Source organism: Cetorhinus maximus, chromosome 10 (assembly GCF_964194155.1).
Source record: "Cetorhinus maximus chromosome 10, sCetMax3.hap1.1, whole genome shotgun sequence".
Taxonomy (NCBI): domain Eukaryota; kingdom Metazoa; phylum Chordata; class Chondrichthyes; order Lamniformes; family Cetorhinidae; genus Cetorhinus; species Cetorhinus maximus.
The window spans coordinates 109,752,873-109,778,639 of record NC_135888.1 but is presented as its reverse complement, the minus strand read 5'-3'; the positions used below and the strand labels follow the sequence as shown (position 1 = coordinate 109,778,639).

At 39.9% G+C, this 25,767-nt stretch overlaps 1 protein-coding gene across 9 annotated transcripts in view; it reads left to right on the top strand.

Moving 5' to 3' along the window:
• Positions 1-25,767, top strand: part of LOC144685938 (rap guanine nucleotide exchange factor 6-like) — a 412,496-nt gene that overhangs the window by 205,038 nt on the left and 181,691 nt on the right. The gene's annotated exons all lie outside the window — the stretch shown is intronic.

The window sequence follows — 25,767 nt, the reverse complement described above, 5'->3', positions numbered from 1 at the left end:
GTGTTTTTGATTCCAAAGTTCAATTGTTAATGTAAGTTGTGAACAACAGTGGTCCCAGCTCTGGTCCTTGTAGAATACCTCTTCTCATCATTTGCCTCTCTCAGTAACTGCTCTTTACTCCCACTCTCTGCTTTCTGTCTTGAAGTCAGCTAGCAATCCATTCTGCCACTTGTCCCCTGATTCCACCTTTTCTGACCTTATTCATTAGTCTATTAAGGGGCCTGTTATCAAAGGTGTTTTGAAAATCCAGACAAAATACATCCACTGCATTACCATTGTCTACTCACTCTGTTACCTCCTCAAATAAATCAATAAGGTCAATCAAATACTTTCCGTTTTGAAATCCATACTGACTATTCAATATATGCCTGTGGAATTCGCTACCACAGAAAGTAGCTGAGGCCAAAATATTGTATGTTTTCAAGAAGGAGTTGGATATAGCACTTAGGGCAGAAGGGATCAAAGGATATGGGGAGAAAGCGGGAGCAGGCAATTAAGTTGGATGATAAGCCATGATCATAATGAATGGCGGAGCAGGCTCAAAGGGCCGAATGGCCTACTCCTCCTATTTTCTATGTTTCTAGATGTTATTCAATTTTCTCCTGGATTCCTTTATTTTTCCTACCGATGTTAAGCTGACTGAGCTATAATTCCTTGGTCACTTTCTGTCCCCTTCTTAAATTTAGGAATTACATTAGCTATCCACCAGTCTTCTGGAACCTCACCTTTTCCAAAAGATTATTAAATATGACTATTAATGCCTCTGCTATCTCTTTCCTAGATTCTTTTAAAATATATGGATGCAATCCATCTGGACCGGGGGCTTTATCCTCTTTTTAAGTTCAATTTGGTTTATTCAGTATATCCCTTTTTATTTTAAATGCAATTAATCTCTTTCCTCAGTTCATCACCAGCTCATCATTCAATATCATGCCTATCTGTTCTATCTTCCTGGTAAACACTGAAACAAAATAGTTATTTAATAGTCGCCATCTCTCTATTGCTACCTGTGGTATTATCCTATCTATTCCTTTAATGGTCCTATTCCAAACACTTTTTTTATTGATGTGCCTGAAAAATATTTTACTGTTTTGTTTTATGCTCCGTGATAATTTAATTTCATAGTTCTCTTTGGCTTCCTAATTACTTTTTTTTACTTCTCTCTTAATTCCTTCATATTCACCATGCACTCCTCTTTGTTTATGTACTTAAAGTTGTTTATGTACTTATGTATGCCACTTTGCTAACGCTGAATTGTTCCCTTGTCTTTATTCATCCATGGAGTCTCACTAGTGTTTAATTTATTCTTTCCTTTTAATAGAATATAATTTTCATTCACTTTGTTTTAAATGTTTCCTATTGTTGTTCTTCATCGTTGTTTGCCAGTTTGTTGCCTACTTTACTTTCCCAAGTTCTATTCTCAGCCCATCAAAATCATATTTTCTCCATACTATTAACCTGATTTTCATCATGCCTAAGTCCGCCCCATCATCACCTTAAAAGTATTATATTATGGTCACTAAATGTTTCCCTACTTTTACTGCTCTTCTCTGCCCTGGGCTTCTGGGTAGTACAAGTCATGGGATATTCATTTTAGATACTGATTTTAATGTCTTGTAAAGCTGTATCCCTAAACTCCTGTGTTGTTCCACAACATCCAACTCTCTACTATTTAAATATAGTTATTACTTTGCTTTCACCAAACATCTACCATCATCACATTGAATTCTATCTGCCACTTTGCTCATTCCACTGAGTTACCATTAACCCTTTGTAGCTTCCTTTGATTATCAGAATTATTTACTAATTATATCTCACATTTTAGTATCGTTTACATAGTTGAGTTCCACTTCCTCTAACCCTTTGCCCAATTCATTGATGTGCACAGTGAACAGAAGCAGCTCCAGAACAGAACCAAACCGACTCACTACCCAGTTCCAATCAATGCTGAGAACTGCCCTTAACTGCTGCTGTGTGTACCTTGTCTTCCGACTAGAAAATAATGTAAACACTCAGAAGTCAGGCAGCAGTTGTGGAGATAGGACTGTAGGTTAACATTTCAAAGGCTTTCTGAAAGTTTGCATACACCACATCATCTGCATTTTCTCATTCTTCTTATCTGTCACCTCTGTTAAAGAACTCTTTGCAGATTTGTCAAGTGTAATGTTTTCTGAAATCTTCAAGGATTCCAAATTTTTCCCCTACCACAGATTTTAAACTAACTAGCCTGACTTGTAATGCTTCTGCTTACCCAAATCAGAAAATAAAGAAAGACTTTCCATAGAGATGGTGCCTCTTCAGCAACTGATGCAAAATTGAAAGACAAGTTCTGGAAACTTCTAACCGTCTGTAAGGGAAAATATGACCTGTGACTGGTGATGTAAATTTTCAAAAATTCTGTGGATTGAAATGCATTTTAAAGAAAAGTGCTGCTTAAACATGCAATTTAATGATAAAGTTACAAAAATAAGTAACATAATTAGTATTTTTAGATGTGGAATATGATTTATCGAAGATTGAAAAGAAAGCAGTTTCAAAGCAAAACACTTAATATTGGCACTTGTGTTGTACAACAATAATGCTAATATATTCTAAATCCAGAATTGGAACTCGAACAAATTCTGGAGCAAAACAGTGTGAGACTCCTTTCCCTGCCCACCTATTTTTGGCCAGGTTGGGCAGTGACTTAGATTTGCATCGCAGCATGAGGATTACTGTATAACTTGGTTTGCACCAGTGCTGCAGTAGTAGTCTAAATACATCTGGATATAAGATTAAAACTCAGCATTTATTTTCCCTTTGCGTATGCAGCACCTATTACTGAAGATAGTAATCCCATATGGTAATACATTCTGGGGAAAAAAGAGTGGGCATTTTCTCTCTACAAAAATGAGCTTTTTTTAAAAAAATGCACCATTTTTAATTGTGTGGAAGTAAGACCAAAGCACAGTTATCTATGCTTGAATTATTATATTTACATAAATAACCAAAAAGGAGCCTTACAAACTTTTGTAATTTAAATTTATATATTTGTCTCAGTTTTGCATAATAACTTGTTATACAATATATTAAAATCATACTAGAGTCCTGTTTTCCTGATTAGTCTTAGAATTAAAATATGTTGCTGGCACAAACTTTGCTTTTTAAAGTTCTGGTTTCAACCTTCTATTTACCCAAAATCTGAGTGGGCGAGCAATGTAGAACTCGGTGACAGACTGACAGTAAAATCTAGAAATGGAGGAGGATACAGAGCAGTCGCCCTTTCACCTTTATGTCGCCTGCTTCCATCACGGAATCTATTACCATATGGGATTACCATCTTCAAATAATTCACATTACATTCACAATAAGACATGTTTTTGTGGGTGATATATTGTAACTTCTGTTGGTTTAGTTTAATTTTCCTATACATGAGCAACAGTTAAAATTACAATGTAAAAGGTTGAAATTAATATGTGCAATTTGTTAAGATAAAATAATTTTAAGTGATTTCTAAAGTAAACGTGGTTCTTACTGAAATATTTCAATTTCTATAATTATGGTGACAATACTGGAAATATTGGTTTCTGCTCCTCAGAGGTACTGCCTCTTTTCAAAACCATGGTCATCTGCCTCCTCCTCTGTCCTTGAGAACTACTGCCTCATCTCCAACTATAACCTCTCTTTCCACTCCAAAGTTCTTGAATCTGTTATCACCATCTAAATTCATGCCCATTTTTCACCCAACATTTTTAATCCTTCAATCATATTTCTGTCCACTGAAATGACTCTACTCAGTCAAGTTCACATCTGTAACTCACCGCTGTGCATTTTTCCTATTTATTGACCTCACATTCTCTACAGCTTTTCGCAGATTTGATCACACCATCCTCCTCTAATAACATGCCTCTTTTGTCCCACTCACTTGTATAATCCTTGCATTGTTCCACTCTAAACTATCCAGTCGTAGCCAGAGCATCTCTATAAATGGTTTCCCCTCATGCCCCAACACTAGTAACTCCTGCTTGTTCGATCTCCATTCTGAATGAGCTATAGTTTTATTTGGCTAAATATTGGGAAGATCGCAGCTATCATCTTCAGCTCCCATCATAAGCTATTTACTCCCATCGTTGATTTCATCCCCCTTCGCCAGCACTGGCTCAGGATGAACCAAACAGCTAGCAGCCTCAGCACTTTATTCAGCTCCGAATTGAGCTTCTGATTGCATGTGCTCTCTATCTTAAATGCAGCCTACTTCTGCCTTATTAGTGTTGTTTACATCTGCCCATGCCTCAACCTCTGCTGAAATCTAGTTTCTAGTAGTCCAATCTTATGCTTGCTGAACTCCAATTCTGCATTCTATGTAAACTTTAGGTTGTTCAAAACTCTGCTGCCTGTATCCTGTCTTGTACCATCCTGCTTACCCACAACCCCTAAGAAGGCTAAACTACTTGGTTCCTAATTGCCCAATACCTCCAATTTGTTATTTTTGTATTTAAATCCCTTTATGGCTTTATCTCCCTTACCTCTGTAACCTTATCCTATAACCCCACTGAATTCAATATCCCTCTGGCTACTTTTGAATTTCCCTACCCCAACTTCCTCCCTTTGCTCACCATTCAAAGCTGTGCCTTCAGCTATTTTGACCCTAAAGCCTGCAATTCCCTCCCTAAATCTCTGTGCCTCCTCTCCTCATTTTCTAAAAACCCTTTGACCTAGCTTTTGGTTACTTTTTTTGATGATTATGCCCCTATGAAGCATCTTGGGATGCTTCCCTACATTAACAACACTGGCTGAGATTTTCTAGTCCTGCCACTGGTGGAATCGTCAGAAAATTTGGAGAGCGGGCAAAAATCAGTTGACTTTATGAAACCAGAAAATCTGGCCACTATAAATACAGGGTGCTGTTTTATGAAGCAATTTCATTTAATGAGTGCAAAGCTGACTGAATCTCAGCATTGTGGGAGTGTCACTGGATGCAAGTATACGTTCTGATTTTTTCTTAGTTTTTTGCTTTACTAACTTATCCATCAGATGATCAGGACCAAAGCATTCTGATCACACTCTTGCAGACCTGGTTATCTGGTCCCAGAAAGAATATTAAGACGTCAGTTTTGCCCTGTTACCAGATTCTGCAATGTAATCGGAGACAAGTTGGAATATTTGGGAAAAGGGTAGCATTATTCTGTGTAATTACATAAGCCAAAAAATTCCCAGGTGAACCATTACTCAACGTTAACACAATTATTGCATTTTAGGATTGCAAATATGCCAGATGGCAAAGACAAATTTGTTCATGTTGCAAAAAAGGCCCATGGATGAAACATCACTAATCTTACTGTGATATGATATTTAAACGACCAGCACATCCAACTGTGTAGCACGTGAATTTGCAAGTGTGTTGTAACTGCTTGGTCATGTGTTGTATCAAGGCTTGTATGGTGGACTGCTTGCTTATGCAATGGTTGAATGTGAGTTTGTTGAAATTTAAAAATAAATATCGATGAGGAAGTATTAAATTGAGGTCTTGCTCATAGCTATACTCTGAATAAATAGATAAATAGAAATTATAGCACAGAAGCCAAAATATCATTCAGTCTATTGCATCTTTAATAGTATTAGCTTTTCAGTAAGACATACTTAATGTCACACCATTTCCCTACTATTATATTCTTCATTTTTAAATATATATCCAATTCCCTGTTAAAAGATATTTTAGTCTTGGCCTCAATAGCCACTTAAGATGAAACTGTGGGCTGGATTTAACACTCCGCCGGCGGCTTTGAAGGCTGGTGTTTGGGGGAGGGTGGTGCGGCGTGTAAAATCCAGTGGGCACTGTGTCAGCTGTCTACCTGCCCACCTTGCCCCCACTGCAGTTTTACTATCGGGAAGCCCACCCACCTATAGGCCAATTTAAGCCATTAAGTAGCCAATTAATGCCTACTTAAGGCCTTCATCCTACTGCCTCTGGCCTCTGGAATTTAACCAGTGGCAGGAGAGGCCCAAGCCAAGAGTCCACCCCGGCAGCCTTCTGGGTCCCTTCCCACGGTGTAATGCCTGCCCCCCTCCCCACCCCGCCACGTTCCTCTCCCTCCCAGGCTTCCTTCCTCTACCCCGCTCCCCAAGCCCCTCATTCTCCTCACCAGGTCTTGCCAGCCTGGTTCCAGCGAGACCCTCAGATTTACTCTGGTCCTGGCTCCAGCACAGCACACCTTCCCATTGACTTGCTGTAGTAGTGAAATTAGCCAACACCCCAAGTGGTGCTACCAGTACTGGAGAGCTGCCAGACTCTGATTGGCCAGCAGCTCTCAGTTGAATTTCTGCGGGGCAGCCACTGGAACTGGAGGGGCTATTCTTCCCCCCACCACACACATGCACACACTTTTTAGCTGTGGGCGGAGGAGAGCGGGGACCACAGTGCCTATTAAATCCAGCCCCATGTATGGAACATTTTTTTTCTATTTTTTTTTTCCTGTTGTTATCAACCAGTTAAACCATCTTTCATTTTGTGAACTCTAAAAATGATCAGAATTGTAAAAACCTGCATTAAATTCTCTTTTAGCCTTGTTTGTTCACAGTGAAAAGAGTCCCAGTTTTTTCAATTGTATGTTTGTATCTATACTTCTATTTCTTGGTATCATCATTGTGAACCTTCACTGCACCCTTTCTGTTGCTCTACCGTCCTTCCTCTAAATCTCTGCTTTCTTTCAACTCTGTTATTAATCTGATTATTTAGGATATATTTCCTGTCAATGGTTTTCTCCTGAAAATATATTCCTTTTTTTTTCCTTTATGCTGAATTGCATCCACAGCTTTTCTGTCCACTCCAATAACCTGTTTCTTTCCTGCAGTCTTTCTTATAGATTGCCAAGATCCTGGGGGATGAAAGTCAACATGTACCTGACTTAATATTATTTTCCATTAAAGTCAATGAAAAGGAAAATCAGCTGAGGTGGTAACAAGCAACCAATCTGGTACCATCTATTTTGCTTCCTCCACCTCCAACCTCTACTACTGATTTGGAGTCAAGAAACTTTTATTTTATTTGTGTAAATGGCCAAATCATTTATATGAACGGAAATCAATAGTGTTTTCCAACACCGATCAGGCTAGTACCCCACTAACCACATCCCTTCAATTTGATCATATCTATTTACTTGTACTTTCTCATCCTTTCATCAGCAACCTATCCACACAGATATATTTCCTTTAATGCTATGTGCCTCAATTTCCATTATGCTTCTATGTGGCAGCTCTTCAGGCACCTGAAGCTCCATAAAATGCAACATATATCACATCCCCTTTATTTACTCATGTAGAGATCTCCTGCAAAAATTCTGTTATGTTAGTCAAGCCTGATATGTCCCTTACAGCCATGCTGTGTGTCCCATTTTAGCCCGTATCTTGAAAAGTGTTAACAGAAGTTGCTAAAGTGCGAAGAGGAGCAAACTTGCAGCCTCTCTTTGGAGTTGGGCTGCTTTAGGTAGTGGAAATCAGTCACAGTGTAGTGTAAAGGATTTAGAATTGACATCAGGAAAACAGGTAGTATTAGAGGTAGTCAATTTGAATATGATACACTATTTTTCATTTTTCTGAAGTATTTTAGAGATATTCACATTGAACTTAAAGGGCAGAATTTTACCGTCGGCGAGCAGGGGGCGTGGCCTGCTCGCCGACGCATAAAATGACGCGGGATGATGTCAGGCAGAGCCCCCGATGTCATCCCACCCCATTTAAATTTTCAGGAAGGCGGGGGCATAGCAAAATCAGCTGTGCGTCTGCCAACCTGTCAATGGCCAATTGAGGCCATTGACAGGATCATTTAAACAATTAAACGACCTGCTCGTCCAACCTTAAGGTTGGTGGGCAGGCCAGGAGCCCCGGTGGCAAATAGAAAAAACATGAAACCTCATCCATCGGCGGGATGAGGTTTCATGCAGGGTTCTAAAAAGTTTAATAATGTTTTACTGTAATTTAGGAACATGAAAAGTTTAATAAAGTTTTACTGTAATTTATGAACATGTCCCATGTCATGTGACATTGTCACATGAGGGGGACATGTTCAGGAATTGTTTTTTCTATTTTTAATCTTTTAAAAAATGTAAGCGATCTCCCCGAGGCAGCACTTGGCCTCAGGGAGAGGTGTGCTATTTCATGCGCATGCACGAAAGAGCGCACACTCACTTTTGGGGAATCCCCCCCCCCCCCCACCTTTACAGGAAGCGCATGGCGCTTCATGCCGGATGTCACGCTGGGCGGGCCTTAATTGGCCCGCCCACGTAAAATGGCGGCGTGGCCCGCTTCTCCAGTGGGAATCGTCTCCCTGCCCGCCGGAGATTGGGTCAGGCCCGCCCGCCCAGCAGGCAGAAAATTCTGCCCCAAGTATTTCTCAGTTAAGATCCATAGACATTGGAGTTGAATTCTTTTTTTGCTGTCCAGTTTTAATTCTAAATTGTAATTTAACCCTGGAGGAGAATGATGGCCATGGGTCTTGTGCACTTCAAAATAAAGAACAGATAAGCCTCCCTTATTTCCTGTATCCGCAACCCTCTGTATGTCTCACTGTTTGGATAAAAAGACCCCCTGTTTCAGTGGATCTCAAAATACCTCAATTATTTTAATGAACTTATTTTGGTGTCGTTGCAGATAAAGACTTGTAAAGAAAAAAGCATTTATAATTAGCACCTAGAAGGAAAGGATAGATCACAAGATTAAATATAGGGCTGCATCTTCCAGTCGGTGAGCAGGGGGCGGCGCCCACTCGCTGATGCCTAAAATGAAACGGGGTGACGCCAGGCGGGCGTCCCGATGTCACCCCGCATCATTTACATTTTCAGGTTGGTGGGCACGCAGCCGAGTCAGCTGCGTGCCCGTTGACCTGTGAATGGCCACTTAAGGCCATTAATAAAGTAATTGAATCAATCAATGGACCTAACCGTCCAACCTTAACGTCGGTGGGCAGGCCGGGAGCCCAGGTGGGCTTCCGACAAAACATGAAACCTCATCCACGGGCGGGGGTGAGGTTTCATGAGGGTATTAAAATTTGTATTGAATGTCTAAATAAAAGAAATTGACATGTCCCAGCTCATGTGACAGTGGCACATGAGAGGACGTCAGTAATTTTTCTTCTAATTTTTATTCAATGTTTCAAACCTGAGCCGATCTCCCTGAGGCAGCACTTTGCCTTAGGGTGATCTGTGCGCTGTTTCGTTCGCATGCGCGAAAGAGCGCATTCCCGGTTCAGGGAATCCCCCCCCGCCCGCACAGGGAGCGCATAGCGCTTCCTGGCGGACCTTAATTGGCCCGCCCACGTAAAATGGCGGTGCGCCCCTGACTGGGGGTGCCGATTGGGAACCTACCCGCTCCCGCTCAACCGCCCCGATGAGAAGATCCTGCCCATAGTTGTGGAAGGCCTGTCATCCATTGTAGCTGATCAACCACAAAAAAATCCTGCTGTGTTTCAATCATGGAGTCATCAGTCTCTTAAATTGTTCCATAAATTTTGCTTCAACTATCTTCAATGGAAGTCTATTTCAAATGCAGATCAATTTGGACATCAATCCTAAATTTATCTGGCACCTATTTGAATCTATGCACCCTCCCTCACCTCTTTCCTTACTTTCCTGCTTTAATATGTACAGGGTAACCAAGTATTTATGACACTGAACAAGCAGCCTACAAGTTATGAGTTCAAATCCTGACATGAGTTGTGAAATTTAATTTAATTATGTACATGTGGGGAAACCTGGATTACTAAACACTGCCATTCCTCCCCCCCGCCCCAACCACTTCATTAAATATCAGTCTCAAAATTGGTCTTGTTCTTCTCTGCAGTGTCTAGATTTTTAAAGTCTCTATTGTACCTCATTGCAATTTTTTTACATATGGGATAGTTACAAATTATTTGAAGTTTGTATAATTTACTGCTTAAAGGTAATTTTATTTTCCCTGCCCCACAGCAATTTGTGGCCTACAATGCAACGAACTGCGTCCCTGTGCTACTTCTTAGTCCTTTAATGACCTAATATTTCTGAATTGTGAAATAATTAAGATTGTAATCTCTTGCTGACCTCTTGTGTTGTTAGATCTTTTTGGATATACGTTTTTGCTTGAAATATCACACTGTTACATAGATATTTTTCATGGTTTTTTTTATCAGTATCTTTTTTCTTTCTTTTCAACTATGCGATTGATGAATCAGGCAGCTGACTTCTCCCCAGGCTGTTATTGTGTATGTAATGAGCTGCTACTAAGTGTGTATGGAAAGGAAAAGATCAAAGGTGATTTGGTCTCCCAGTCTTTCTCCTCCCAATTGGTTTGCTAGTTTTAATTGTTCCATTGATTAACATGAGCACAGAAACAAGTCATTCAACTCAACTGTCCATACCAGTTTTTAAAATTCCACAGACAGTTCCTCCCTCCACTCTTCTAAACTGATTTCTTTCTCCTTCATCTGTTTATTTAGTTTCCCACGTTTATACTGCTTGGCTCAGCGACTCCTTATAGCAGCGAATTTTGCTTTCCAACTATTCTTGAGAAACGATCACAATGGAAATATGCAGATTGCGTGGGAATTCTAGGCGTAAGCTTGCTTCTCTAAGTATCATGTGTACATTAGTAAATCATGGGGCTTTATCCCACCTTTTTTAACAAATTAAAATTTGGGGTGAATAATTTAACAGGAGAAGTTGGTTCCATTGTTAGTGCTCTTGGCTGTTCCAGGAATTTGTAATCATGCTAAGGATCCTTTAAAAAGTCCATTCACAAAATTAGCTAGTAGAAAGTCAGTGCATTTCCGCACAAATATCAGTGATTGCTGAAAATTGAGATATGTTGCCAAAGTTTTTCGTCTTGCAGTCATCAGGACAAATGCAAGAATGCCAAGTTTCAAATGATCACAATTTATAATATAGGAGAAAAAGGTGCTGATTGGTTGGCACTGACTCTGGCTGAGGCATTGCCATGGAGAAAGTAATCATTGGCTCCCCAAGCTTACCTGAGAGCTTGGGGAAGCTCATTGCTTTTGCCCGTTTCCCGTTGCTTTCCCCATTGACAATGTCTCGGTAATCAGAGTCGACTTGCCAACTGTTCAGCACCCTTTTCTCCTGCAGTATAACTTGTTGCGACCCTTTGAAATTTAGGATTCTTGCATTTGTCCTGATGTCTGCAAGATGAAAAGCTTAGGCAACATATTCCGCTTTCCAACAATATTCAAGTCCTGTACTACCAAATGACTGTAAGTATCAATAACATGTTGAGCACATACACATCAATTTGGGGTTAAATAATGCTAACTGATTAGGATATTGATGGATTGCCAGTTTAAAGTTTAGGCATTATTGCTTGATTAAATACTTGTTTTTCTTCTTGGTAGGGGATAGGTACTTCAAGCCATTACACTTATAGCATTTATGGTGTGAATAACAAAAGTTCAGTAAAAGGCTAGCTGCTGATGCTACACAATGATTGGGCTATCGATTTACGTGGACTACATAGGTCAAAATCAGTTTTTATTACTGGTAATAAACCACAGTTCTATGCATTTTCAGTATCACATTCTGTGGCTCTATTAACTACAGCCACCAGTTCATTGGTGATGCAATAAGCAAGTTTTGAGATTTTTTAGTCTTTTTTGATCAGTGTTTTGCCAATCAAATTGCACAGCTCTGTCAGTTTTTAGATGAAAACAGAAGCCAGTGGGCCTGCATATTGAAATATGAGTGATGGGATGTGATTTGTTATTTCAATGTTGGACATGGGTAGCAACAGGGCAGGATGGAAACCAGCTAATTGAAGCGTAGTTTTGGAGCAGGCTACTTGCGTACCCCCTCAATCATCATCTGCTACTTTACATCTTTCCACAATTCCCAACCCAACACAATAAAGAGTAGGATAATACTCTTGATTAACTGCCTTCCTGTTGTTAATTAACATAAATGGTTAAACTGAAATCAATTACCAAAACAAAAACCAATGTCTATGACCTACTGTTGATTTTTTTGGGGGAGGGGTGGTGGTGGCAGGTGTTGGGGAATGTTCATTGTTGGATGAATCTCTTATCACCCCCCCAGGAGCATTTACCTATAATTATATTTCATCAAGGGACTGAATAAAGCAGCAAAGGACAGGGGGAAGAAAATTGACTGTGAAGTGCTGTCCTTAACTCTGCAATTTACCAAAGTAATGTTACTTGAGAATTGGTACTATTCAAGCTGTACAAATGGAATGCTGACTGCACAAAATAAATGGCGTAGAAGAATGCTCGATCTTTCTGTCATTGGACTCCTGCAATCAGCCATAATCTGCACAAAATTGTTTAAATGTGAATTATTTTATATCTAATGCATTTCACATTGATTTTTTTTCCTTTCTTGCCTTTGTTGCTGCATTTAGTTTCTTGATGGAACACAAAAGGTCACTGTCCCTGGTGGAGGTTGGGAAATTACCCCTGAACTCCCCCAAAAAACCAGTTACATTTAATTTGCATTTTTTTTTGTTAAATTGGTTTCAGTTGCACTGCATTTAACCACTCATGTTAATTCACGAAAAATTTAAGGTAGAATTGTTTTGCATTTATTGCTACTTCGTATTCTGAAATGTGGTGCTTATTTTCAACATAGAAGAACCTGCTGTGGAAATGATGAGCAGCCATTAGTCTCTCATTAGTTGTCAGAATGAGTTCACCAAACAATAAGTTCAGGAAACATTTGAAAATATTTCATTTAGTGCTGATGTTTGAACTAGCCTTTATGAAAAGGATGAGTTCTCATGTATTTTTAGATTCATTATTATCTTAGTTGATTCTCTTAGGATGAAAGCAAAAGTTACTTTGATTAGTCTCTTGTCAACACTAGAGAATTACACAGGAGGATGCTGCATTCTTGATAATGTGCAGAGTGTTGTGTCACATGATAGGATTTGTGTCGTTATCAAATTTGATGTCTGCATTTTAAACTCAAATTTTTCATATGTTGAAGAGATCATAGTATTGTGTAACATGGAGGATGAAGCACAGGCTGTAGCATATTACAAATCTAACACATTGAGAGATTTAGCATGTCATATGAAGCAGAAGTGAAACCTGAAGTGGACTAGAGAGACATTCTGTACTCAACATGCTTCACCATGCTGATATATATCATAGGTACCTGTATTACAGTAAAGAACCTTAGGTCTGCACACACTTGTTAATATTTCCATGATTATTTCTTGTGCCCATAATTAATGAGTTTTGCCTATGTAAACTTGCCTTACTTTTGTATCCCAGTTTGGCTGCTATCTTGTTTTCCTTATGCTTGTGAGAAGTAAATTTACAGCTTCATATAAGATTAATTCTGAAGTTTTGTTCTGAAATGTTTTGCTTGTCTTTTTTTTTAAGTTTTTACATTTGTAGCTGATGCTGTCCACCTTGCTTTGGGATAGTTTCTTTGGTAAACAAATGGTCACAATGTTGTGAGGTTGGTCTATGGAAGGACATGTTTTCATATATAAGACAGCCTTGAGCAGTTTTCTGCTATATTGCTTCATTTTTAATTCTGAAATGCTGTGAACCTGTTAATCAAGTTGTTTAATGGTGATGTAACTTTTTAAGCAGTGCATTCAATCATGAAGTACTGAGAGCTGTCAAACTTCAATATTACATTAGCGAAATCAACCTCCTCGAGGAACCTGTCCAGATCCTTTTGAACATTTGCAATGAATTTGCACCTACTGCATGAACCAGCAACCTGGTCCAAAAGTTACTTATCTACTGTGGAAAAATTAACAGCATGACATCTAACCTTCTCCATACTTGCATAACTTTTCATTCTTCCTAATTTACCTAATTCAAAGAATCTATCTGCCTATACAGAGTTTAGTCTTTTCATCGTTGTAAATATTTTAATTGAGTCTCCCTGAAGCCTCTGATAGGCTCACGTAGCTAAGGGGTTTTAAGCCAGCCATTCATCCAGTGGTGGCCCTCTGAATATTTTCTAGGGTGACAATATCTCTGACCATGTAAGGAGACCAAAACTGGACATAGTTATTTGGATAAAGGCTAACCAGGATCTTGTACAGGGTCTGAAATAAAAACACAGTGCTGGAAAAATTCAGGCCTGGCAGCATCTATGGAGTGAGAAACATTTCAAGTCCAATATGACTGTTTTTCACAACTTACACTTTTAATCTTGTGCAGGGTCACTATGGTGCTTTTTGTTTTGTAGTTGGTCATCTTAACTGCAACCACAAACCTTTCAAACTACCTCTTCTTAGTTGGGGACAGGGTTATGTTAAATAAAAGCATTATAAAATGTAATTTGTAGTTGTATTTGCCATCTTTGAATTCACAGAAAATTATCCATGTTTCGGATCTCTCCTTTCTGATAACTTGGCCAAACTATTCAGTCACTGTTGTGGCACTGTAATATTGTTTGTCTAAAATCTCTATAGATGGGTTTGTTATTTACAAGAGATGCTGGGGGAAAAAAGCCATCACTCTATCATTTGTCTTGGCTGAACAAAGAAATGGTGATCGTTAAGGGCCAAAACAGGCGGTTATTACAGTAATGAGATTATCTGATTCTGATCTGCTTTGGGCTACTGCTGCCAGAAGAGCGATTAATCCCTTTTGTTACTTTAATGCTGCCAAATTACTCATGTATTACATTTATAGTGGAGATAGAAATTAGAGGGAGGTATTTATTGCTGCATTACTATTGGGAGTTTCTGTATTTTAAAGGATCTTAATTTACTCTATTTCCAAAACAGAACTGGCAAACTACTTGTGAACACCATTCTCGGCCCATTCTGATGATATTTTATACTTTTATACTGCGGAGGACTGAAGAATGCTCTTATATATTTTATTAATGAATTAATTTGACACAAAACTATTGCATTAAATGTTAGTTGCTAATATTTAATAAGTTTGGAAATAACCATTGGATTCAGTGGTCAACCAGTATCCACCCCTTTTGTTTGATTAGAGATTCCATTGCATCCAATGATTTCTCCTTGAAGAGAATGAGGCTAAGAGGAAATTTGATAAAGATGTTCAAAATCATGAGGGGGCTGAACAGAGTAGATAGGGAGAAGCTGTTCCTGTTCATAAAAGGATCAAGAATGAGGGCACAGATTTAAAATGATTTGCAAAAGAAGCAAATGTGTTGTGAGAGATAAACTTTTGCACACAACAAGTTTTTCGGGCCTGAAATGCGCTGCCTGGAAGTGTGGAGGAGACAGATTCAATCGAGGCATTCAAGAGGGCATTAGATGATTATTTGAATAGAAACAATGTGCAAGGGTATGGGAAAAGTCAGGGCAATGGCACTAGGTAATAATGCTCATTTGGAAAGCTGGTGCAGACACGATGGGCTGAATGGCCTCCTGTGCCATTAAAGTTCTGAGATCCTATGATTTGAGCCAATTTCTTTTTTTTAAATAGTATATTTGTTGAGGGTCATTCAGTTGAATAGCCAACCAGATTCTCCAGGCTTTTGCTTAGTTGACTGATTAAGAGAAACCCGTTGCATTAAATAGTCTCAACTTTTGTTCGTATGTTAAGCATTGGCTGGTGCCCATTGTATTGAATGGCTGCTGCTCCAGTAAAGTGGGAAACCTGTTGATTAAATTAAATGGAAGACTGGATTTCCATTAGTATACATGTCCTGCGTGTTTTATGCAATTACCCATAAGAGTTGTACTTCCCCTATAACATTCATCCAACTCACCATGTGCAACACAACAGGAAATGTATTACAGTATTCCATAAAGTGGGCAAACCTTTTCCCCATTTATGTTTCTCGCATCATTTTTTCACTTCTCCCTCCTTCCTGAAAATTTTGCCATAGGGGTGTCTTCTAAGGTGCCAGTTGCAATCTGATAACTTGCCCAAATGCTAATTTTTCAAATGAGAGAACCTAAGAAATAGGAGCAGCCATTTGGCCCCTTGAGCTGCTGCGCCATTCAGTAAGATCACGGCTGACCTGATTGTGGTCTCAACTCCACTTTCCTGCCTGCCCCCCATAATCCTCAACTCCATTGTCAAAAAAATTCCAACTCAGCTTTGATTATATTCAATGACCCTGCCTCCAGTGCTCTCTGTGGAAGTGAATTCCAAAGACAAATGGCCCTCTGAGAAAAGAAATTCCTCTTTTAAATGGGAGACCCCTTATTTTGAAATTATGCCCCTATTTCTAGCAGTGGCCAGTAGTTTAACCATGTCTGGTATCAACTGAGCACACAAAATCCACATGTACAGTTCTAGCGGGGGTGATTTGATAGCAATTAAGAATGGGCACATTGATCAATTTTCCCCCCTCCTTAACCTCAAACCTACCTAGGATTGGCTGGCTCAGTATGGATTGAGGATTGAAACAGAGATCTTCCTGGTGTATCATAATTTTTTTGTAATATTCTGTCTTGTGTGTAACCTCCCACTAGGAGGGCATGAAAACATAGGGTGGAATTTTGCCGTCGGTGAGCAGGGGGTGGGGCCCACTCATTGACGCGGGATGACATCGGGCGGAACCCCCAACATCATCCCACCCCATTCAAATTTTCAGGAAGACGGGCCCGCAGCAAAATCAGCTGCAGGCCCGCCGGCCTGTCAACGGCCAATTGAGACCATTGACAGGATCATTTAAACAATTAAAGGACCAGCCCATCCAACCTTAAAGTTGGTGGGCAGGCCAGGAGCCCTGGCGGCAAATAGATAAAACATGAAACCTCATCCGTGGGCGGGATGAGGCTTCATGCAGGGTTTTAAAATTTTTAATAAAGTTATTATGTAAATTATGAAAGTCCCATCTCATGTGACATTGTTACTTGAGGGGGACATGTTAGGGAATTTTTTTTCTTCTATTTTTAATATTGTTCAAAGTGGAAGCAATCTCCCTGAGGCAGCACTTAGCCTCAGGGAGATGTGCGCTCTTTCGTACGCATAGCGCTTCCCGGCGGACGTCACGTTGGGCGGGCCTTAATTGGCCCGCCCACGTAAAATGGCGGTGGGGCCCGCTTCTCCAGCGAGGATTGTCTCCCTGCCCGCCGGAGATTGGGTCAGGCCCGCCCACCCGCCGGGCAGAAAATTCTGCCCATAGTATGTTACCAGACTTAGTGAGTAGCACTTTTGAACCAACCACTCAAGAGTGTGCAGAGGTTGAGGCATTCTGACTGTTCTTTTTTTGCCCTTTGATATCATCACAACTAGGTAGGATCAGGAACTACTTATGTGAAGAATCAGAATGTATATGATATATGACCTCTGAATTGTTGATGGAACAGGTGTGTCTTAAAACATGCTGCCACCAGTGTTATGAGACTTCAGGGTTCTTTAATGTCCCACTTTTTGTTTTGCAGTGGTTTCACCGTACCTTGCATAAGTGAACCTTGCATCCCTTATGAGTTATAAGCTGTAGCCCTGTGGTTTTCTGCACCGATAGAGAGCTCATAACCTGAACACTTTTTAAAAATTGTAAGCATTAATACCCTTTGTACTTCATTTCTCTCTCAACGACTCAGCAGATTATCAGTGTTATCATTGCACAATTCTCCAACTGGTCTCTGATCTTGCTAGATTTATTTCTGGAAGTTAATCAAGTAAGTCACAAAAGGAACAGCGCAAGCTTATGTGCATTGAAAGCAGTGAAAAGACTGATTTTATAAAAAAAACCTATGCTCTGCTACTGACAGCAGTACATGTAGTGGATGCCTTTTACTTCTGTGTCACCTAGGACCATACTTCTGTGGTTTAGTCTTTTTTTCCCCTCTATCTGTTCCTTGGGCCTAAGACTCAAGCGATCCCTTTGCCTTTGAACTGCTTGGAAAGGCCTGGTGATTTCTGGGGGGATGCAAGAAAAAACGCATTCACGTTTCTTTTGACAGCTCTTTAGCATGTTCAGTGATTCACAAGAAGGGGTAATTCACACCACCCAAGAGATGTCGTTCTGGCATAATTAACAAAAAATCTGTATGGAAGTTAAAGGAAAAGAAATCTCTGAAAGGCAGACCTACTGGATCTGGTAGTCATGTTGATCCTTAATTTCAATTTTTAAAAATTATTCATTCAAGTGATGTGGGCTTTATTGTCTAGGCCAGCATTTATTGCCAATCCCTAATTGCCCTTAAGTGGCTGCCTTCTTGAACCACTGCAGCCCATGTTTTTTTAAAATTCATTGATAGGATGTGGGCATCGCTGGCTAGGCATTTAAGAGTCAACCACATTGCTGTGGATCTGGAGTCACATGTAGGCCAGGTAAGGACGGCAGATTTCCTTCCCTAAAGGACATTAGCGAATCAGATGGGTTTTTTACAACAATCAACAATGGTTTCATGGTCAAATTTCACTATCTGCCGTGGCAGGATTCAAACCTGCATCCCCAGAACATTATCCTGGGTCTCTAGATTGCTAGCCCAGCGACAATACCATTATGCCATTGCCTCCCCATGTGGTGTAGGTACACCCACAGTACTGTTAGGGAGCGAGTTCCAGGGTTTTGACCTAGCGACAGTGAAGGAACAGCGATATATTTCCAAGTCAGGATGGTGAGTGGCTTGGAGGGGAACTTCCAGGTGGTCGTGTTTCTATGTATCTGCTGCCCTTGTTCTTCTAGATGGTAGTGGTCATGGGTTTGGAAGGTGCTGTCTAAGGAGCCTTGGTGAGTTTCTGCAGTGTATCTTGTAGCTGGTACACACTGCTGCCACTATCTGTCATGGTTTAGAGATTGAATGTTTGTGGGGTGCCAATCAAGTGGGCTGCTTTGTCCAAGCTTCTTGAGAGTTGTTGGAGCTGCACTCATCCAGGCTATCCTTGCATCCCTTATGAGTTATCCACTCCTGACTTGTGCTTTGTAGATTGTGGACAGGTTTTGGGAAGTCAGGAGGTGAGTTACTCGCTGCAGGATTCCTAGCCTCTGAATTTATCTAGTACAGTAAATAAATTTATAAAGACGTTTATGTGCAAAGCTAATGATACGTCAGACAACTTGTATACAGTGACTATCATGGAATTTATCACAGCCCTTTACACTAAATTTAGTCATGTTTCTTTATGATATGGGTTTCGTTAACAGCATCAATTGTGACACATTGTCTATTTGGTTGATTGTAAAGTTTCCCTTATTATTCTAAACATGAAATACTATAAAGTATTTTTAGCCAATAACCTTGAATACGATAACAATAACCTTTATTAGAGTCCCTGTTCTTCATACCTTGCCACAGCTTACCCTATAAATAGGGTGGGGGAAAAAACAAAGCCGCGTAGACTGTACATTAAGTCAATCCATAATTTTCATTTTATGAAATTCCAAGAATAAGCAAACAAAAGAAAATCTGAAATAAATGCTGGAAATGGCAGGTCAGGCAGCACCTGTGGAGTTTCAGGTTGATGATCTTTCCTCAGAGCCCTGCGTCTGCACTATTTTACTTTTGTGAAAGAAGATCTGTTTTTTTAAAAGTAAGATTTCAAAGTAATAAACCATGACCATGTTTAATTTACAAATTAGATGCTGTGCCTTTAGCAAAGTTATGAATGTTTGCTTTACATTGTGTAGATGACTATGGAAGTTATTACCCATAACAATGGTTATTACATCCCATTTTAAAAAACAATTCATTCTGTAAAGCGCTTTGAGATGTTTCTCTGCTCTCCAAATCTGATCAGCATAGAGATCTTTTACTTAGCTAAGTCTTTCTGAGAGAGCCATCAACATTGTATACCTTATATATAATAAAGTAAAGTTTGCATTTATATAGGATTTTATCATGTTGAAATATCTTTTATTATTCTTTCATGGGATGTGGGCGTCACTGGCTAAGCCAGCATTTATTGCTCATTGCTAATAGCCCTCGAGAAGGTGGTGGTGAGCCGTCTCCTTGTACTGCTGCAATCTATGTAGATATACCCACAGGAAAGGAGTTCCAAAATTTTTGTCTCAGTGACAGAGAAGAAATGGTGTGATAGTTTCAAGTCATTTTGGTGTGTGGCTTGGAGGGGAACTTGCTGGTGGTGGTGTTCCCTTGCATCTGCTACGCTTGTCCTCTTGGGTGGTTGAGATCTCAGGTTTGGAAGGTGCTGTTGAAGGAGCCTTGGTGGGATGCTGCAGTGCATCTTTTAGATGGTGCGTCCTGCTGTCGCTGCGCATCAGTGGTGGAGGGAGTGAATGTTGAAGGTGGTGGTTGGGGTGTCAGTCAAGCACTTAATACAATGATATACTGCCAAAGTGCAGCAAAGTATTAATTCTTTTTATTTGTTCATGGGATGTGAGTGTCGCAGTTAAGACCAGAATGTTAATGTAGATGCTTCACTCCTGGAGGAGTTGTACATTTATAGGGTGCATCAACTTGATTAATTCTTTGAAAGTTTTCTTATTACTTTGTACAGTGCTTCACCTGTTGTCTGTTTTAAGCAGTGGATAGTGATAAGATTTCTATTTGAACAATATGAAACATTTTCAACAACACTTGAAGATTAATTCAAGCAAGGTGAGATTACATGTTTAAATTACAAAATAATATTGTCTGAGATTAAGGTACCAAATGCAAGACAATTTTTCGCAGTTATTTTTCTTTACTTCCCCTGCAGAGCTCCCTTTTCCACTCCTTCCCAGTTTCCTCAACTAGAAGATGTTGATTCCTGGCTGGAATGTGCGTCAAGAGGCATCAACCATTCTTTGATATCTTGTTCCAGTGTCCTTTTTATGTGTGAGACTTGACCCTGCATGTTAATCAGCTGTTTGACCACAGGAAAGCATCATCGCTGAACTGATTGCTGTTCTCATCAACGTGGACAGTTTTTCCCATTCCCCGAGGTGGATAATAAGGCCAAGTGCTTGTTACTCTACCGTGGCTGAGATGGACACAATTTTGCCGTGCCCTTTCTTGTTAAAGATTGTTTTCCCTTTGTTTTCTACTACATTCATACAAAACTTCACCCCAAACCTAAAACAAACCATAATTTGGTCAGAAGGACTAATCTATGTTTGTGTTCTTCATAACTGGTCCCCAAGATGTTTGTGTCCTGAGATGACTCACCCAATTGTGTTTTTTCCAGGAAACACCTGGAACTTCCTGATAACGTGTCGAGATTGGGAATTTGCCATTTGTAAAACAGTGTGTAGCAATTTTGTTTGCTTGACTAGCATCTCAAAGCTGGCATATTTTTGTGGTTGCATTGTGCAGTAGCTACTTGAAATAAGTTGGCACATAAAGCTTTAATTACACTGACAGTTTAGTCTCCAATAGTGAATTTGCATATTTATGTTTCTTTATTGATTTAAGTAGCATTGAGCCCTGAAAATTTGGTAACTTGGAGTGTGGTTTGTAAGTGGTGATTTCATTCCCTCAAGAAGCACCTTTACACATTAGCTTTTGATTTACATGGAACTCTAAATACTTTTGGGTTAATTTTCTCTAATAGTGAACTGGTTATTATGTACACTAAAAATTTGTACACAGTTTTAATACATTCATTACTTTGATTTAATAAATGCAGTTGTTAACTCAATGTTTTAACCAGGTAAAATGACTGTTTTAAGATACTTTACAAAGAAATTTCACAGAGATCTGATAAACAGTAAAAATAGATCATCTTGTGTCAGATTGAAAACCTGTGTTGTAAATGCAGAACAGGTTGTTATGTGTACAATAAGTGCTGCCCTAGGGAGTTGTATAAAGACCCTTTCAGAGTGGGCTGTGAAGAAGGCTCTTCAATCCATTTGATTTTAATCACCCAGACTAACAATGCTGCCATCTTCTGATAGCAGCATTTAGTTATCTTAAATAAGTCCTGCATCCCGAGTAAAGCTATAGTCCTTGAGAATCTGTTCAAGCTGTTGGTCAGTATCCATGTAAAGGCACTTTCTGCGCAAATACTTCCTAATGTCTGCTCTAACTGTGTTCCTAACAATCCTGAACTTCTATAAAAACAAAAACTGCGGATGCTGGAAATCCAAAACAAAAACAGAAATACCTGGAAAAACTCAGCTGGTCTGGCAGCATCGGCGGAGAAGAACAAAGTTGACGTTTAGAGTCCTCAAGTTCAGGATTAACAAAAACAGAAATACCTGGAAAAACTCAGCAGGTCTGGCAGCATCGGCGGAGAAGAACAAAGTTGACGTTTCGAGTCGTCATGACCCGAACGGGTCATGAGGACTCGAAACGTCAACTTTGTTCTTCTCCGCCGATGCTGCCAGACCTGCTGAGTTTTTCCAGGTATTTCTGTTTTTGTTAATCCTGAACTTGAGGACTCTAAACGTCAACTTTGTTCTTCTCCGCCGATGCTGCCAGACCTGCTGAGTTTTTCCAGGTATTTCTGTTTTTGTTAATCCTGAACTTCTGCTCCCTTGTCAGGCTTCTATGTTTCAGATTTACCTGTTCTATCCAGTCGCATATCCTGTACATCTCTGAGACACTTCTTTTTGAAGCTAAGGAGCCCTAGTTTTGTCAGGCCATAACTCCTAGTTAATTCTTGGAGACTGCTAATGAATACTTCTGTATTGTTTAACACAAGTTAATTGCCTATCCTCTGCAGGAACACTGCAAGCTGTGGTTGTTGTGTGAGAAAGCGCCTTGGGACGTTTATTTTTGGAAAAGTATACTTTATTCATAAAATGTCTGAGAGAACATTACAAAACATTTCTAAATGGCCAATTCAAAAAGTGCATTCAGATTCAACTTTTACACATGGATCATTAGGTGCTTCAATACAATCAATGAATACTATAGACATTTAAACATGGTCATTACAGACAGTCAGACAGTGCACTGGTATTGGAGTTATTGGCATACATCATGTTGCACTCTGAGGTGCTGCAATACAAATGTAGTACATTTAGTATTCACTACATACAATCTTTGTGAGCCGTACAGCCCGAGGGGGTCTATACAATTCCCAGCCCCTCGGTGCACTATGGCAGAAAGGCCTTAGAAAGTGACCCTTCCCCATTGCACCTTTGCGGTGGCTGCCCCAAGCTTTAGTGCATCCCTCAGCATGTAGTCCTGGACATTGGAATGTGCCAGTCTGCAACACGCGGCCAGGGGCAACTCTTTGCACTGGACGGCCAACAAATTTCAGGCAGACCAAAGAGCGTCTTTCACCGAGTTGATGATCCTCCGGCTGCAGTTGATGTTTGTCTCAGTGCGTGTCCCTGGAAACAGCCCGTAGAGTGCAGAGTCCTGTGCCTTGGGACGTTTTTCTATGTTAAAGGCACTATGTAAATGCATATTGTTCTTCCTGAACAAAAATGCTGGAAATCCAAAACAAAAATAAAAATACCTGGAAAAACTCTCAGCAGGTCTGGCAGCATCTGCGGAGAGGAACACAGTTAATGTTTCGAGTCCGTATGACTCTTCAACAGAACTAAGTAAAAATAGAAAAGAGGTGAAATATAAGCTGGTTTAAGGGTGGGGGGTAGAGCTGGACCCCCTTAAACCAGATTATATTTCACCTCTTTTCTATTTTTACTTAGTTCTGTTGAAGAATCATACAGACTCGAAATGTTAACTGTGTTCCTCTCCGCTGATGCTGCCAGACCTGCTGAGTTTTTTCAGGTATTTTTATTTTTGTTTTGGATTTCCAGCATCCGCAGTGTTTTGCTTTTATCTTTTTGTTCTTCTTGAGTTGGGGTGATCTTTGTTCTTCCTACAATCTTCAACCTTTAAACTCATGCTGGTGCCAACTCATCACTATTTTCTGATTCCCCGCCCCCCCGCCGCAATATGATCTCTCTTACTCTTTTCAATCATATATTGTTTCTTGCAATTTCACTTTAATTTTTCAAATAGTATTCTGTAAGTGAAGGGCATGTCTACATAATTTATTGGTTACATTTTACACTAATGCCCAGTGAATTTTTTTGCTTTATTGATTTACTTAACTCAAAGGTAATTTTAAGCTAAGCTCTTTGTTTTTTAAGATAGTGTTATGTAAATTTTGCAGTCATTTAATGTATCTAATCTTTCAGTACCCAAAGAAAAAAAATTGATGTACTACAATGAAACATGGCCTTTTCTGCAGTGTCACCTGAAAAAATGCTACGCTAATACATTTTATTCTTGTGATTATTTTGTGCTAATCACCCTATTAAGGTCAGTTAGTTTGGCATGATAGCAACTACTTGGATCTGATATTCCTGGTTAAAGTTTTCTCGTGCAGTCTTTTCCTGTATCCCTCCCCCATCCTGTTAACTTGTTCAATAGATGCTGAGTACCATCAGCTCCTTGGCTCATGGATATTCTTTGAAAGGGTGAGCCCAGTCAGTGAGAATTAGCAGACTATTTGAATATGAGGTAAAGCTCCCTGAATATCCTCAAGTGTGTGCTCCCAGCAAGAAGATCACAGGCAATGGGAGCCTTGACAGTTTATTATCCCCTATTTCTTCCAAACCAAGGTTGTTCAGGTCAGTCTTAAGAATCTTATCAACTATCAAGCTGAGATTAGCTTCTTCTGATAAACTTATTTAATATAGTTACTTATGTTTAACCCTATTGACTCTGACTAGTGCAGAGTTGAATAGTTTTATCAGTGCGCTGAGTTATTTGTTTCATGTTGTAAGTGCATTCCCAAAAGCTTTCCTCTTATGCTTGGGTCAAGACTGTGCAACGGATGAAGTCAAGTGAACTTTGATGCAAAAGCCAACTTCTGTGTTTCAATTGGCAAATCTATAGAAAATTGTTATTTCCATTTTTTTAAATGATTTTTTAAATTAAGTTGTCACTGTAGAGTAAAATGATTTTTATTTGTTCATAAAAGAATTCTTGATGTTAGAATCACAGAATCACTGCAGAAGAGGCCCTTAGGCCCATTGAGTCTGCACCGACACATGAGAAACACCTGACTTACCTACCTAATCCCATTTACCAGCACTTGGCCCATAGCCCTGAATGTTATAACGTGCTAAGTGCTCATCCAAGTATTTCTTAAAGGATGTGAGGCAACCCACCTCCACCACCCTCCCAGGCAGTGCATTCCAGACCGTCACCACCCTCTGGGTAAAAAAGTTTTTCCTCACATCTCCCCTAAGCTTCCTGCCCCTCACCTTGAACTTATGCCCCCTTGTGACTGACCCTTTAACTAAGGGGAACAGCGGCTCCCTATCCACTCTGCCCGTGCCCCTCATAATCTTGTACACTCGATCAGTTGCCCCTGAGTCTTCTCGGCTCCAACGAAAACAACCCAAGTCTATCCAACCTCGCTTCATAATTTAAATGTTTCATCCCAGGCAACATCCTGGTGAATCTCCTCTGCACCCCCTCCAGTGCAATCACATCCTTCCTATAATGTGGCGACCAGAACTGCACACAGTACTCCAGCTGTGGCCTCACCAAGGTTCTATACAACTCCAACCTGACCTCCCTAATTTGTAATCTATGCCTCGATTGATAAAGGCAAGTGTCCCATATACCTTTTTCATCACCCCACTAACATGCCCCTCTGCCTTCAGAGACCTATGGACACACACGCCAAGGTCCCTTTGTTCCTCAGAACTTCCTAGTGCCCTGCCGTTCATTGAACTAGAAGCAAACAGTAAATCTTCTAATGAGAGTTCCTATGGAAACTAATCAATGAACACATGTGCTTCAGCCAAGTATGTGGGAGTATCTTCAGGTGTTGGGAAGTACTCAGTGAAAACATCAATTTTGAAAAATCTTGTCTTTGCCAACCAACAACAGATAATTGTTTATCATTCTCTAAAACATTTGAAATGACCAAGTGATGCGACTACTAGATTATTTGTTGGTCTGTCTTTCTGATATCCATCCAACAGACCCAAGACAAATAACTGCCTTATGTGAAGAAAAACTAATGGT